This window comes from Quercus lobata, chromosome 10, assembly GCF_001633185.2.
Source record: "Quercus lobata isolate SW786 chromosome 10, ValleyOak3.0 Primary Assembly, whole genome shotgun sequence".
Classification (NCBI taxonomy): domain Eukaryota; kingdom Viridiplantae; phylum Streptophyta; class Magnoliopsida; order Fagales; family Fagaceae; genus Quercus; species Quercus lobata.
The window spans coordinates 53,713,282-53,731,067 of record NC_044913.1 but is presented as its reverse complement, the minus strand read 5'-3'; the positions used below and the strand labels follow the sequence as shown (position 1 = coordinate 53,731,067).

The 17,786-nt window shown below is 34.2% G+C and overlaps 1 long non-coding RNA gene across 1 annotated transcript; it reads left to right on the top strand.

Annotated features, from left to right (window-relative positions):
- The first annotated feature begins 5,046 nt into the window (after nucleotides 1-5,046).
- LOC115963200 lies at nucleotides 5,047-7,867 on the top strand. The gene is made up of 2 exons (XR_004085743.1): nucleotides 5,047-5,440; nucleotides 5,604-7,867. It is a non-coding gene; the product is annotated as an uncharacterized LOC115963200 (long non-coding RNA).
- The last annotated feature ends 9,919 nt before the right edge of the window (nucleotides 7,868-17,786 follow it).

Sequence of the window (17,786 nt, the reverse complement as noted above, 5' to 3'; positions counted from 1 at the left end):
ATCCAGTTATTGTCTGCCACAATCAGACCATATATTGCATTGCCAGCTGCTAGAGTAGAGCATTAAATGCTCTTCTTGCTCACCAAGACTAAGTCACAATACAATGAGATCTTGACTAAATCTCTAAAGCTTCATTAACTGTCAACCAATCATTCTATTACTTACTAAAAACGTGTTGTAATAAAAACTTGGACCAAAAACACAAACACCCAAAAAAGGAAACATTTCCAGCAGAACTCCAGTAGTATGTTTAGCACTTGACACCTAGCTGGAAGTGACATCATTAGCCTTTTAATGCTCAAATCCCATCAGCCTGACATCTGACCTCATCTGCTTCTACCTAAAGCAACAGCTGTCTTATGACAGCTGTGACAGCTTTTCCTAATAGCTGGGACAGCCTTTTCAGAACAGTTGTAATAGCTAACTTAGCAACCTTAGCATTACTGATATTCCACATTTGGTTAAAACCAAAACCAACTAAAGTAACTATCTCTTTCTTGCTAAAGTACTTTCCATTTTTACTGCTCTTTCCCCAACAGCTCTTACCCAATGCAGCAAGAATACCTAAAACCTAAACATACCATTTTTGGCCAATTCTTAAGATGGATTCTCTGAAGATTCATTGCTAATTGAGACAAATTTTGGCTGATATTTTTTGCTAAAATACCCCCTTAAACTCAGTTATAAACAGAACCCTTTATCAACACCTCAAGGGGACACCAAGAGAGAAGAACTCTCTCAAAAACTTCTCTCTCCCTCTAATTATCTTCTTAAGCTCTTAATGAATTTCTGAGCTTCTGAGTTTTTAGTTTCCAAATCAGGAACTAAAATCTTCAGCCCTTAGCTCATAAATGCCTTTCATAAGCCCTTATCAATCCTCTAGCAGTAAATCTCAGCAACATTGCTAAACACACTACAACACTATTACCCCTCTTATACTCATTCTCTCATTCTCCATATTCAAAAAATACATCTATCTTACTGCTCCTATCTTCAAATACCTAAATACATCTCCATACTCTTCTCTTACAAAATCTTTCCTCTTGGAAAGCAATCTCTACAACTTCTCCAGCAATTATAATCTCATATTTTTACTATCTTTAACCTCTATATCTCTCATACTTCCACATATCATACATATTACAAATACTACATCCCACAAAACATCTATATCTTTTACTATCTCTACACTTCTCAAGAGATATCAAGCACTCATACTAAAAGTCCTTCTCATGGAAGGCATGAACTTCTATTACTAAAGCCCTTCTCCTAGAAGACACCAAGATCTCAAATCAAATCCCTTCTCCTAGAAGGCACGAATCTATCTTACATAAAGCCCCTCTCTTAGAAGGCACAAATACTTCATACAAAAACCCTTCTCATGGAAGGCAACACTATTCATAACTTCACAACAAGTAAAAGAGCATTGTCAAGGGGGAAACTCATTTAAGTGCATGATAAGAGGGGCAAGCTTAACTAGCCTCTATACACAGCTGGACATACTCTCTCTCCCTTTAGTTGCATCCATTTTTCCCCTTCAATCTTGAAGTTCTCATGGCAAACTGCCCCTTTATCGCTGAAGTCATTTTGCTGGAATCCTATCAGCTCACAAATGCTACACAGTTGGAGCTACAGACCATACAAAGATAAGTGACTCTGCTTCCATATCTTTAAATTTACATCATTGAGTACATGATTGCTTCACTTTTAAATACATATTACTTTATTTCAACTACTATTATAACTATTAATCAAAGCTATTACATCAAACACATATTACATATTTATTCAACCATTATCATGATTCTTAGACTTTGGTTTTAATGGTTTTGTAGGTTTAAAAGTACGCTGGTAGCCATTGGACCACGTGGCCCAATGTTGAATTCCGGACGCAACTCCCCAAACAAACTCGGGTCTAGCAAGGTCACCCCTCCAATGGACCACACATGGTTGAGCTCCGAAAAAAGGCCCCGGAACAAATGTCATAAACTAAATAATTTGGGAGAAAAGGAAAAAGTCAAACTTCCCCCCCCCCCCAAAAAAAAAAAAAAAAGAGGAGGAAGAAGAAGATTAATGAATTAGCATTTATGTATTGTGAGAAACCCACAATCCAAATGGGGGAGGAAGACAAGTACCCCTAGATCGAGGGTTTTATATTTGGAATGCTACTTGTTTATTTAAGGAAAAAAAAAATTCTTCTCTATTCCATAAAAAATAAATTCAGATTACATGATTTTAGCTTAAAAATAGAAGTTATAAAATTTTGTTTACTAGTTACAAACCAAAGAAAAAGAGCATAGTTTTGATTTCTTGTTACATTTTAAAAATAAAAAATAAAATCGAAAATATTTAATCTACAACAAATTATCTAAATTGGAAGATTAGATTATAAAATGAGAAGGTGTTAGGCACCCATTCTACTTGACTAAGTCGCTCTTTTAGGAGATAAGGGTCATTATTTATGTCATACATTGAACAATCTATCATATCATAGCATACCAAAAATTATAACACTTTTATCATTTCATTATTTCATATGAATAAGATTTTTTAGAGCATCAGTTTTGCATATTTGAACCCTATATATATATATATATATATGTATGTATGTATGTATGTACGTATGAATGTATATTTTTGACAAATGAGGATTGTGGACGACTAAATTTCTCGGTTCGAAATAAGTCAAACAAGTAAAATAGTTTCACAAATGCAAATTTATATTGATGATTGTGTGGTACAATTCTCTGTAATTACAAAAGAGTGCTCCTTTGAGCGTTGTCCTTATGAAGAGCGTTGTCCTTAAAGGTTGATTCGTGCCACCCAAAGTAAAACTTGGTGCGATTGGTTCTCTTGGCCAAACAACCCCCCAGGATTAGACTATAGCATCGACTTTTGTGATGTACGCACTTCCACTCACAAAAGGTTTAAGAACAACCCTCTATTGCCTTTCCTTAGAACAAATATTCTTGTAGAAAAAAAATATGTGGGAGAGGAAGATAGTAGACTTGTGTATATCTAAAAATATAGAGTAAAAAAAGTCTCTTTAGAAAGTGTGTTATGATGAGTATTATATAGGCTACTTATGAAGATAATAGTCTATAATTATTGGTTACTAATAACCCTTAAAAGCCCAACGGCTATATTTTTTTTCTCATAATTGCCCAACGGCTATTTTACTCATAAATTTCCAACGGCTAGAAAATAAATAAGAATAAAAGTGTTTGGAACACACACCACACCAACAGGAAATCCTTTGTTCTTCACGTTCTTCGTGTTCTTCGTGTGTTCTTCGTCTTCAAAGGTTTGTGGTGGAAGTTCTTCGGGGCTTTAGAGGCTTGAATCCGTTGAGCTTCACTGATTTGTGATTTTTTGAGGTTTCTAGAGGCTTTTGAGCTTTAATTCCAGTGAACTTTGAGATCTAAGAAGATGATTTGGATGATTCTTCTTCGAATGTTCTTCGTATTTGAGGGTTTGTAGTGGAAGTTCTTCAGGGCTTTGGAGGCTTGAATCCGATGAGCTTTACCAATTTGTGGTTTTTTGGAGTTTCTGAAGGCTTTTAAGCTTGATTCCAGTGACCTTTAAGATCTAGGAAGATGATTTGGATGATTTCTCTTCGAATGTTCTTCGTATTCAAAGTTGAAGTTCTTGAAGTTGCTGGAGGCTTCAGGGCTTGATTCCAGCAAAGCTCCAGTACTTCTGAGTGCTTCTGAACCTTCTGTGATGCTGCTTGTGCTCCGGATGGCTTAGTGTCCTTCCCCAAGATTTCTTGGTGTCCTTCCTCAAGATGTCTTGGTCTCCTTCCCCAAGTTGTCTTAGGAAGGCTTCTATTTATAGGAGTTTGGAGGTGGGTGAGCAACACGTGGCGGACTCTGATTGGTGACACATGTCACAGCCTGATTGGTCCGCTTATGTCATCGCTTACACATGCTGGACTGCTTGTGTCATCGCTTACACGTGCAAGATTGATTAAGTCATCGCTTACACGTGCGAGGCTGCTTGTATCATCGCTTACACGTACGCTGATGCGTGATTGGTTTTTGCATGACACTTGGCAAATTTTCGTTGGCTTCTAAATAGTGATAGCAAAACCTAGCAGCAATACGTGGTGCTTTGTAATTGGCTGTATTTTGTGGACTTGGTAATGTGACGTGTCAGCTTGTGATAGGTCGGGAATTTTCCCTCTCTACAAGGATATTCAGACCTCTTCAAGTATTTGACAATTCCCTCAGGTGTATGCAATTCCTCGTCCCACATGCACTAGATTATTATAGGGAGGAATCTCATGGGGGTGGCCCTAAGATGTTGGCGAAAGGTTTTAAACCTAGGATTTCATGGATATCATAAGGACTTAGAAACCACTAAGTCCTATTTTAAAGGTACATGATCACAATTTCATTCATCTATTAGCTCTAAAGCAAATTTCAGTTAGTTTAATTGGTAAAGTCTTTTGTCGTTAAATAAGAAATATGTGGTTCAATTCTCACCTACACTAAAAACCAATTAATGTCCTAATCTGATGATAAATAGCAATCACCAATTCACCAGGAGTGGAAAATTAAATGTAGAAATTTAAAAGCAAGGTTTTATTTATTTATTTTTTAGCTAAAGAAAAAAAAAAACCAAGGTTTTAGATATTTATACAACTCCCTAAAATGATATGATTTCCCTCTTATGCACGATTAACTCCCTAAAATGCTCAATTAATTGTTTGCCATGATTTCGGTTAGTCATGTCCACTATCATTAATTTTTTACGATTCATTTCAATTACTGTTTTAAAGCGTTGAATACATGTCCCCCACCAGGCCCACCTTTATCTTTTTTTGGCTAAATATTGAATACATGCATTGCCGTTATATGCATACTATTCTCCCTTAGGGTCATTCTACCATACCCCCTCCAAAAAAAGGGGTGTACGGTACCCACCTTAATCTTAACCGTTGATTTAATGTTGTTTAAATCCTGACCATTGGTATAATTTTAAGGGATACTGGTTACTGGCTAAACAGGTTATATATATAAACCAAAAAAAATAAAGCAAAAGAATGCAGAATCATTCACGCATCAACAACGCCTCTGGTTTTCCTCTCTACTCTATCTTGTCTCAACGCTAAAGCCTCTCCAGCTCTGTCTCAACGCTAAAGCCTCTCCAATCCAACCTCAAATCCACATCCAATCCAACTCAGCGGCGCTTCTTCCGTCTCTCTGCCCTTTTGTTTGAAGTTTCCACCGTTTATCGAATCTAAAATCTCACTACGTCTCATCCTTATTCTTTAATTTTCCATATGGGTTTTTTAACTGTTGCCATTTGTTCTCTATATGGCTGAATTGTTATTAATTTTGTTTTGTTTTGTTTTTGTTTACCTTTTGGTTTTGCAGGGTTGCTAGGAACAAAACCAATCTATTATTCCTTTTGGTACATAGCAAGTTCATAGTAGGTGAGAGAATAAGTTATTGTATATACTTGAATTAGTAAAACATGTAATTGTATGTTTAATACTGATTTCAATTTGGTTTATTTTTCTTAATTTTGTCTAGCTAGGTTTGTTAGTATTGCCGTTTATACTATTTGGGTTATTTATCATAGGTTTTTCTGGCTAGGTTGAACAATTTGGGTTTTTTTTATCTGGCTTGGCAAGGTAAACCCCTTACAATCAGATGATGTTTGCATGTCTTAATTATATCTTACTACGTTGAGAGTATCGTGGCAATGGAGGACTTATGTGTGACCAATATCTATTCTACATTGGAAACTAAATTGATGGGATTGGTTACATTGCCATTCGCAATATCGGTGGCAGTTAGTTTATGCAATCAATGATTGATTCTGTTGTTTAGTCTATGGTATGTTAATTTTTTATCTTGTTGGTAGAATAAAAGGCATATAGGAACAGAAAAAGTGGAGTTAGATAGTGTCTAGCAATGTGTCCAAAAATATTGCCAATGATCTGGACAAGCCATGAACTTAGCCAAATGTGGACTACTCTTTGCTCCAAGGAATGTGAGTAATGGCATGGTGAACAAGCTTTTGTCAAAGGTCTGGTTTCAAAAGACTTGGTGCCAATTTGAAAAATCTTGGGTCTCCTCTATTCTTAAACCAGATTAGAAGCAAAGGATTTTTAGTTTTTCAACCAAAAACTAGAAGCAAGCTAAGTGGTTAAGCCAATAAGTGTCTTTCCTGAGATGGCCGTGTCACTATGATTAAGTCAAGTTATAGCCTCAAGCTATTTCCCTCTACCTTCAAAGTTATCATCTCTGCATTGTTGGCAAAAATCAGTTGGATGATTGCTGTTATAGGGATCATTATTTGAGTATCTGAGTAAATTTATTACTTATACTCTTATATACTTGGATGAAACATTTGGAGCAAAATATTTTTGATTTAAAAAATGAATTTTTTATTTGGTTTTTCAATTACAATTAATTGGTTGACCACTGTAGAATTTTTTTAGGTTGCAGGTACATGACTAGGAAGCTGCTTTTGAAGTTGGGTACCATTAGATTCATAGCAACAAATCATACCATAATTTCAGCTCTGAACTATATCTTTAAATAGAAAAACATTTTCCACTTTTTATCTGACTGTCTATGAAATGAATCTTTATACTTATCGTAGTCACTCTTGTGTACTCATTTCTTTTGGATTATGGTATTTTACACTGCCTAATAGCAGCAACGACTGCAATGGCAACCCAACCTAGTGGCTGAAGTGATGCTTGAATGGTGAAAATGCCCTTGGGGGACAAGATTGAGTAGCCTAACTCCTTGTTTCATCTTTTCATTTTATGGAAATTGATTTATATCAAAGTTTTTGTTGTGCTTGTGGTTGGAGAAGAACACCTACTCTAATAGATGTACACTTGTATTATTGTGATGGAATTTGGAGTTGATTAGACATGCAGCCCTCTTGTCCACATTAGCTGCCATATTTGTTATTTTTTAGGGTCTATCCTGATTGAGTTCATTTACTTGATATAAATTTTTTTATTTATCTTAGTTTTGGTTAAATGTGGAATCAATTGGAAAAAAGAATTATCTTTTCTTTTTTCTAAGATCTAATCATATTAGCTTCTACCCCTCTCTTTGCATCTGCATTCTTTTAATAAGTGAAGGATAGAAGTTAAATAAGTAATGACTAATGAACAATGTATGCAACTAAAAACATATATACAGATACATGTCAATTGTTTTGGTTAAACTTCATTTTTTGGTTACTGTTATCACATTATTAGTTTTTGGAATAGAGTTACTAGATTGGAGTTGGTATTAAGTTCATCTTGTTACCACTAGTTCTTTTTAGTTGCTTGCTTTATGTTTTCTAATATAAAAAACTCTTTGAGTACCGATCTTAGAAGCAAACCCTGAGTTCTTAGTCATGTGGCTTAATGGTTAGAAATTTTCTGTTCTAAGTTCTGTTTTTATTTTTATTTTATTTTATTTTTTCATTTTTCAGCTGCTAACCAAAACAATATTTTTATGGAACTATGACATGAACAATATTTTTAGTCACTTCCTTTTTGCTTGTCTAATGTTTTCTGTTTTTCATTTCAGCTAGTGCTTATATACCTGGAGCACTAGATTTGATGACTGACTTACTTCACAACCTCCAATATAAGACTATGAATTATGGTTTCCATATGACAATTACAAAATGGGATGAAGTTGTTTCAAAAGAAATGGAAATCATGGTTAAGGAAAAAGGTTGCTTTTCTTATATTTTCTGTTTGTATTGTACGGATTTCATCTTACATTGGACCTTTGTGAACACTTCTTTAATTTCCTTTTTGTCCATTTCACGTGAAATCTATTTAAGTTTTCATGTATGTGCCAACTTATAGGTATAAACTCTTTCAAGTTCTTCAAAAGCAGGTACTAACTAAACATCCTAGTTAGGAACCTACATCATTATGGGCTAGTGTTATTTTCCATTGCAGCTTGTTGGTTGCATAAAATAGCCCTAATAATGATGAAAAAAAAAAATACCGATAGAGTTCTCTAGAAGAAGCCATGATATCACCTGTACATATTTTGTTGACTTTATTTCAGCCTCATGGATGCTCTCACTAGCCCACTTTCAAATATTTCTTGAACGCATTGATTTGATCCCATAAGCAAGACTACCACCCCATAGCATGTTGCTACCAGAGGTTCAGTTGTTGTTCCACTTCAACCCACAGGAACTTCTTTGATCAATTTATTTCCCTTGTTGTTAAGGTGGAGAATTGAACCAAGAGTTCTCTTTCTTTATTGCTAACCAAATTCCAATTGAAATGAAATGTTTATGATGAATCAATGCTATTTAGGAGGACCTAATAATAGTTCATTAATTCAAATCCTTGATTTTCAAAGTTAAGGGATGCTTATATTGGCAAACTTAAAGATGTTGTTCATGTCATGTGACAACCTTATAGGGTGATACAAGTTGAGATGAGTGTAGGTAAGTGTTTACCATAGATTTGGATAGAAGGAAAATATGAGAAAGAAGGAAATGGAATTAGGAGTTATACACCCTCTTGACCATGGATCCATTTCTTTTAATAAATCACGAGTGCCTTAATAATGAACTAGTTCTTTAATTACAATGTTATCGAATGGTGCAAATATTGCAATAAGTCCCAAATAACTTAAATATTCAATTAATTGTGCTCTGCTAAAATTTAGATCTAAATTTTTTAATAACTTTTAAAAAATTACTATTGTGATGAGCGGTTATTAGTAAGTAAAAAAGTGACCTCAGTGATAAGCCTAAATGTAAAATTATGGTCAGATGTGATATTTGTAGTGCTTAAAATGACGGTTGAACAATCAATTGTAAGGAAAAAAAATAGGGTACCACCAAATGTGACAAAAAATATGGTCAGGAGTAATGTGGAACTGCCCAATGTAATATAGGAACGGCCAAATTTGAGAATATAAAAATAAGGTACCATTGAATGTGACAAAAATAGAGTCAAATGGGATGTCGGTACTACTTAATATGACAATGGAACCATCAAATGCGGGAAAAAAAAAAGTAAGGGAATCACTAAATGTGAGAAAAAAACTGTCACATGTTATGTTGGAACTGCACAATGTAAGGATGGAACAGTCAAAAGTGAGAAAAAAGTAAGGGAACCACCAAATGTGAGAAAAGAACTATCACATGTAATGTTAAAACTACACAATGTGAGAATGGAACCGTCAAGTGTGAAAAAAAAGTAAGAGAACCACTAAATATGAGAAAAAAACTGTCACATGTAATGTTAAAACTGCACAATGTTAGAATGGAACTGTCAACTGTGAGAAAAAAATAAGGGAAGCACCAAATATGAGAAAAAAATTGTAACGTGTAATGTTAGAACTATACAATGTGAGGATGAAATCATCAAATGTGAGAAAAAACTATCACATGTAATGTTAGAACTATACAATGTGAGGATGGGATCATCAAATGTGAGAAAAAAGTAAGGGAACCACCAAATGTGAGAAAAGAACTGTCACATGTGATGTTGGAACTACACAATGTGAGGATGAAACCGTCCAATGTGAGAAAAAAGTAAGGGAACCACCAAATGTGAGAAAATAACTGTCACATGTGATATTGGAATTGCACAATGTGAGGATGGTACTGTCAAGTGTGAGGAAAAAGTAAGAGAACCATCTAATGTGACAAAAAAATTGTCACATATGATATTGGAACCGCATAATGTGAGGATGGAATCGTTAAATGTGAGAAAAAAGTAAGGGAACCATCAAATATGAGAAAAAAACTGTCACATGTGATGTTGGAATTGTATAATGTGAAGATGGAACCGTCAAATGTGAGAAAAAAAGTAAAAGAATCATCAAATGTGAGAAAAGAACTGTCACATGTGATGTTGGAACTACACAATGTGAGGATGAAACCGTCATGTGTGAGAAAAAAGTACGAGAACCACCCAATGTGACAAAAGAATTGTCATATATGATATTGGAATTGCACATTGTGAGGATGAAAATATCAAATGTGAGAAAAAAAAGTAAGGGAACCACCAAATTTGAGAAAAAAATTGTCACATGTGATGTTGGAACTGCACAATATGAGGATGGAACCGTCAAATATGAGAAAAAAGTAAGGAAACTACCAAATGTGAGAAAAGAATTTATCACATGTGATGTTAGAACTGCACAATGTAAGGATGAAACCGTCAAATGTGAGGAAAAAAAAGTAATGAAACTATCAAATGTGAGAAAAAAACTGTTACATGTGATGTTGGAACTGCACAATGTGAGGATGGAACTGTCAAATGTGAGAAAAAAATTAACGGAACCACCAAGTGTGAGAAAAAAAAGGTCACATGTGATGTTGGAACTGCACAATGTGTGGAAAAAATTGTCAAATGTGAATAAAAAAAGTAAAAGAATAACCAAATGTGAGAAAAGAATTGTTATATGTGATGTTGGAACCGCACAATATGAGGATGAAACCATCAAATGTGAGAAAAAAAGTAAGGGAATCACCAAATGTGAGAAAAAAACTATCACATGTGATGTTGTAACTGCACAATGTGAAGATGAAACCGTCAAATGTGAGAAAAAAAAGTAAGGGAACCACCAAATGTGAGAAAAACACTGTCACATGTGATGTTGAAACTGCACAATGTGAGGATGAAACGGTCAAATGTGAGAAAAAAGTAAGGGAACCACCAAATGTGAGAAAAGAACTATCCCATGTGATGTTGGAATTACACAATGTGAGGATGGAACCGTCAAGTGTGAGAAAAAAAGTAAAGGAACCGCCCAATGTGACAAAAAAACTGACACATGTGATGTTAGACCTGTACAATATGAGGATGGAACCGTCAAATGTAAGAAAAAAGTAAGGGAACCACCAAATGTGAGAAAAAAACTGTCACTTGTGATGTTGGAACTGCACAATGTGAGGATGGAACCGTCAAATGTGAGAAAAAATAACGGAATCATCAAATGTGAGAAAAGAACTGTCACATGTGAGGTTGGAACTACACAATGTGAGGATGGAACCGTCAAGTGGGAGAAAAAAGTACGAGAACCACCTAATGTGACAAAAGAGCTATCATATGTGATATTGGAAATGCACAATATGAGGATGGAACCGTCAAATGTGAGAAAAAAATAGTAAAAGAACCACCAAATGTGAGAAAAAACTATCACATGTGATGTTGGAACTACACAATGTGAGGATGAAACCGTCAAATGTGAGAAAAAAGTAAGGGAACCACCTAATGTGAGAAAAGAACCGTCACATGTGATGTTGGAACTGCATAATGTGAGGATGGAACTATCATATGTGAGAAAAAAAATAACTTGGTATAGCAGGTTACCTATTAGTGGGTACCATACCCCCCCTTTTTTTGGGGGGTACCGTAGAATTACTCTCTCCCTTAAAGTAAAAGGAAAATGCAAAAACCATAATTTGTTGAATAATGCTAGAGATATAAACTATTTTACAAAAAAATTTACAAACTATCGATATGGTGAGTGATTATTGGTAAATGAAAAAGTGATATTAATGATGGACTTAAATGAAAACCAATATGAGATTGACTACATCAACATTTTGTAAAAATATTATAAAATAGTTTGTGTCTATAGTATTACTCTTTTTTGTTAATTACCTAAATTAATTGTTTGTCATGGTTTCGGATAAACTATAAATGGCTGATATGATTTCCCTCGTATGCACTATTAACTCCCTAAAATTCTATTTCAGCACCAAAAAAAAAAAAAAAAAAAAAAAAAAGTCCCTAAAATTCTATTAATTGTTTGCCAAACAAATCTGGAGATTAAAGGTGGTTTCTAACAAGGTCCACTCTTTGCCCGCATGGCTAAGGGAGAGTGTGGTGGTCACTACTTGGCCCAATGGGTCCAGAAAAGGCACTATTACGGCTCACTCTCCCCAAAAATAAAACCAATGAACACTTTAGGGTTTATTTAGACCAAAGATGGACTCAGGTGGGGCCCAAAGGGGGCCGGCCCCGCTGGTCCAAATTTTTTTTTTTTTTTTTTTTTTTTTCTGTTGTCATTCTATATTTCATTTTATGGTTGGGTTCACTTCTTCCCAATCAGTCTAACTAGCCTAATCCAAATAGGAACTATCCAATTTAAAAACTTAACAAAAACAATAAAAATATTCACAATGGTAATTGTATTTTTAGCCCAAAAAAAAACTATTTTACCACAAAAGAAGAAAAAAAAAAAAATCATGTGTTATTGTAGAAGTTAAAGGCTAAAGCTAAAGTTTTTGCAATTACAGGAAATTGGTATAAATACCAGTTGATTGTAGTAAGTTGTTAAAAATAAAATACAATATTTTATTAAGATTATATTTATTTCTTCTTTTAAAAACCTCAAATTCTCTCTCTTATTATTTTAATGAGTTGTTTATATTATTTTAAATGAAGTGATAAAAAAAATAGAACATTTGATATTGAGTGTATTGTAAAGTGAGGTGGTAAAATAGATAAAATAGTTTTTTTTAGCACCACCACTGTAAATGTTCTAAATTAAAAAAAAAAAAAAAAAAATCCTAGCCAAGCCTTATATTTTTAAAAAAAAAAATTTATTTTTATTTTTGTTTTTGTTGGTAAATGATTGCATCTTAATGTATTTAGAAACAACAATTTTATGTATTTATAATTTTTTTAATACTATATGGATGTCTATTTGATTTTTTTTTTCTTTATACACTGGCCCCTGCTACCTTAAAATCCTGGGTTTGTATTTTAGACAATGTTTGGGGTCTTGCTAGATGAGCTCTCTACTCTAGTAACCATATGGTTTGGGGTCAAGCTAGCTCTCTACTTGAGTAGGGTGATTTAGGAATGAAAACTGTCCCTGCATAGGGCTCTAGGCTAATGATCTAAATTTTCAGGATAGAGAAATACTATGTTCACAATAAATTTTAAATGGTAGGTTGTTATTGATTATTATAGGTGGGCAAAAAAATAATTTAAGTTGTAGATTCAAATTAGAATCAATAACAATTAATCACATATGATTTGTTGTAAAAATGTTGTAGAGATGCACTTCTCTTTAACATAACAAGGCCACATTGGTTTTTTCTTTTCTTTTCCTTCTTTAAGTTGTGTTTGGATGAAAGATTGAATATATATAGGTAATGGAAAAAAAGGAAATGAAAAGAAATGAATGGAATAAAATTAAATAATCTTATTTGGATGTTTTAAAATAAATGATTGGATTTAATGAAATGTAACTAATCTTGTTTGAGAGTGGCATAAAAAAATGGAATGAAATCATATTATACCAATATTACTATTATACCTATATTTGAAAATAAATGGTTGAATGTATAGAAGACTAGGAGTATTTTGGAAGTTTAAATCAAAATTTTTCATAAATTCAAATTCTATTCCTTTCGATTTCTCCCAATTTTGGCATGATGAAAATTTGAGGTTTTGAGGGAAAATGGAGGTATGAGCATGCCCTCTAACCCATTCTATACTCTCCCACTTAATCTACATAGTAATATCAATCTTGGGTCTTCTTCAAAGTTGATAAAAGTTATTCTTTGATTACATTATATTTGTATTTTCAGAGTAGCAAAGCAATTGGAGAAAAATAGTTTAAAAGAGAAAGCTTCAACTCCAATTCCAATTGCGACTGAAGCACTTAATGAAGATCAAAATCAAGTTGCACCCTCCTCCTCCTCCTCCAACCAATTAATTAATACCAATCTCTCTCTCTCTCTCTCTCTCTCAAAATTTAAAAAAAAAAAAAAAAAAAAAAAATTTGGGTTTAACTTTAATTGTAATTTTTTTTTTTTTTTTTTATCCTACAAGGGTAAATTGCAAATTACACTCCTAAAGTTTCGAGGTGTTTGAATTTTACACTTTGAAGTTTTAGAATTTAGGTTTTACTCCCTAAAGTTTGGGGGTATTTGGATTTTATACCTTTAAATTTTGAAATTTTAGGGTGTAAAATCCAAAATTTGAAATGTTAGGGTGTAAAATCCAAACACCCCAAAACTTCAGGGGTGATGGTGAGTTTATATGGAGACACTCTTCCACTAATCACAACTTGTCATATGGACGAATTCTGACACAAGTTGTGCCACAATTTATGGCACCAGCATTAGTCCTCCATTTTTTGCCTTTTCTTTGCTTCTTTCTCATTTGTCTTTTCTTTACTCTCTCTCTTACGTAGCAATGTTCTATTTTTTATATTTGTTTTCTCTTTTTCTAAAAATTAAAAGCTGAAGAAATGTATCAAGTTATCATTCACTTTCCTCTCCACGCACTATAGTTTATTTTATTTTATTTTAAATATATTTTGACTATAAAATATATAAGATATTCTATTAATTGATACTGAACTGATATATATAATAAATAATACGGTATATATATATATATATATATATATTTTTTTTTTTTTTAAAAGAAAAAAAAGAAATGGTATACATTTGGTTATGAATTTTGAATTTTGATTTTGAGTAATTTTTTAAAAATGTTGTTTAACACTTTGTGATATGTAGATTTGTGTTTAATTTATAATTTATACAATTAAACGGTGTCTTTTCTTTGAATTGATGATTTTATGTTGTATGAGAATATATATATACACACACACATAATTTTTTAAGAAACCCAAAATACCTTGAAACAGTACATCGAAATAGGTCGATACTGAAATATTCCATTCCATTGGACAAACCGAAACGAGATACGGAACAGTATTCATAACATTGTTATTGAGAGCTTCCTATCCTACAAGCGATGTAGGCTTGAAGGATAATTAACGAAGGTGGCTTGGTTGTTGTATCTCGAAGGCGGCACACACAATGTTTAGTCTACTACATCGGAAACCCTGTAGACACTTGTATCGTCTCATGACAGTGATTTGGTCCACATCTCAACCCCACTATCTAAAACATTTATGAATTGATGGTAATTTGCTTCTAATGTTATGAGATTAATTTAAAGCATCATCGTGGTAATATTTCTCTACTATTCTCTAATTTTATGGTATATTCTAATTTATGTGAATTTTATCATTTTTTTTTTTTTTTTGCTGAATCTGAATTTTATCATTTATATGATATCTTGAATGTAATGAAATTCAATTTATTTATTAATTATTGTTATTAGGAACAACATAATGTATACCTATACATATACAATAGAGAAGCTCTCAAACAATTGGCAAGGCATTAATGGTTACATATACATATACAATACAATATTTGTTTAAATTTCAACCTTTATAGGCATTAATACCTATACATATACAATCCAGTTACTCAAACGAATTTCTCGCAAGGCATTAATGGTTACATATTAATGGTTATATATGTAACCATTAATGGTTACATATACATATACAATACCATATTTGTTTGAATTTCAACCTTTATAGGCATTAATACCTATACATATACAATCCAGTTACTCAAATGAATTTCTCTTCTCAAACGAATTACAGTACGTAGCCACCTTTGTAACTATTACTGCCTTGCCTATTGTTTATAGAGCAACCTTTATAGATAAACAAATTTTTGTTCTCACAGTATGTAGCTACCTTGGTAGGGTTTGGCTTAATTACCTCCGGTATTTTTTTTAACTGGAATATCTTTTTGTTTTAATAAGAAACAGCCACATCACCTACTAACTAAATAAAATGTAGAGATTAAAACCCACTATCACTTGCTATTGTGTATTTAAAACAAAATGAAACTTTTAGTTAAACAAAAAATACTGAAAGTAAGCCAAATTTACATTTGTAGCCATTAATGCCTTGCCAATTGCCATAACCATAAGCCAAACCCACATTTTTTTTTTATTTCTTATTCTTGGCCACATATGCCTTGAAATCTAACTTCTTCTTTTTTTTTTTTTTTTTTTTTTTTTTTTTTTTTTTTTTTTTTTTTTTTTTTTTTGAGAATCCAGTCAAAGCATTTTATTTAGGTAGGCTAGTCATGTCAGCCTCAAAGATGGGTACAAGGTCTGGTGGCACTTCTTCCATCCAGACGGTCATAGAGTGTAAAAATTTGGCCTTACGAGCTAAAGAATGGGCCAACTTATTGCACTGTCTATGTACAAAGGACACATTAAAAGCTGAGCAGTATGAGCTAAGAACTAAAATATCCTTTATGATGTGACCATGTTGCGCCAAGCTGTTGTCTCCAGTCTTCAAGGCTTTAAACAGAGTCTCGTTGTCACCTTCTAATATGATATTTGCAAGGCCGATTTCTAATGCAAACTCCGTCGCTCTCCATGCTGCGAGTGCTTCAGTCTCAATCACAGTGGTTGGCAGTGGGATCTGTTGTGTCAGTGAGGCCATTACGAGACCTTCACTATTTCGAATTACAACTCCCAGTCCAACCTTACCATCTTTGGCAAAGGTTGCCACGTCATAATTAATCTTGTATCTTGGAGCTTCTGGTGGAGACCAGGCCACCTGCCGTTGACCTCGATGCAGAGAAAGGATTGCTGGGGGGTCCAGTGCTTCAAACCGCCGGTCCCGAGCATGCTCTGTTATTTTGTCTAGTGGCAGAGCAGTCTTGCCAAGTCGGAGGTTGTTACATCGATTCCATAGATTCCAAATAACAAGGGAAAATAACTCTGGCTCCTTATTACCTGCAAAAACAAAATCCATAATATTAGTAAAAGTCCTGCTGCCCTTGAGTGTGTCGTGAACCCATATTGGAGTTTGACTCCATAGTGGGTTTAGCATAGGGTAGCAGTACAGGGCATGGTTCGTGTCTTCCTGGTGCAATCTGCAAATATCACACAAGCCGTCAGAGATAATTTTGCGTCGGACAAGGTTCACTTTGGTGGGTAAGGAGTTTGTGCACGCACGCTAGACTAGGTTTTTAACCTTGTTTGGCACTTCCAGACCCCATATTTTTTTCCATAGAGGCTTCATGACTTCAGTGTTAGAGGGTCCCGGTTGTTGGAGTATGGTTGCTTCTTGTAAGAATCTATAGCCCGACTTTACAGAGTACACCCCATCTGGATTAAAAGGCCAAATCAGAATGTCTTCTTGAATGGAGCGACACAGAGGAATGTTTTTAATGATAGCTGCCACAAAATCATAGAAGACCTGGTCCACCACATCCTCTTTCCATGTTCTATTCACTGGGTCGATCAAATCACTCACCCATATTGTACTATCCACATCCGACTGAGGTGATAAAACTCTGGGCTTGTTTTTCACAGGGAGCTAGTTGTCCCCTCACACCCTAATTGAATTCCCAGTACCTATTCTCCATACCGCTCCACACTTTATTACCTCTCTTCCCTTTATTATGCTTTTCCAGGCATATGAAGCATTATTCAGGGATCGTGCTTCCATCACCGAGGTATTTGGAAAAAATTTGGCTTTGAAGATTTTGTAGAATAGTGATTGGGTGTCATGTAGCAGTCTCCATGTTTGTTTAGCTAGAAGTGCATCATTGAACATGCCTAAATCTTTGAACCCCATGCCCCCTTGTGTTTTAGGCTTGCACAGATCCAACCATTTCACCCAATGGATTTTTCGGTTGTCACCTCTTTGGCCCTAAAAAAATTTCCTGTTTAAAGCCTCAATCTCATTGCACAGAGTGATTGGTAGTTTAAAACAAGACATTGTGAAGGTGGGGAGAGCTTGAGCAATAGCTTTAATAAGAATTTCTCTACCTGCCTGTGACAAGAGTTTTGATTACCAGCCTTGTAGTTTCTTCCAAATCTGTTGCCTAATATGAGTGAAGCTCTCTTTCTTGTTTCTACCAACCAAAGAAGGAAGACCCAAGTACTTCTCATATTGCTAAACCACCGTAACTTCCAG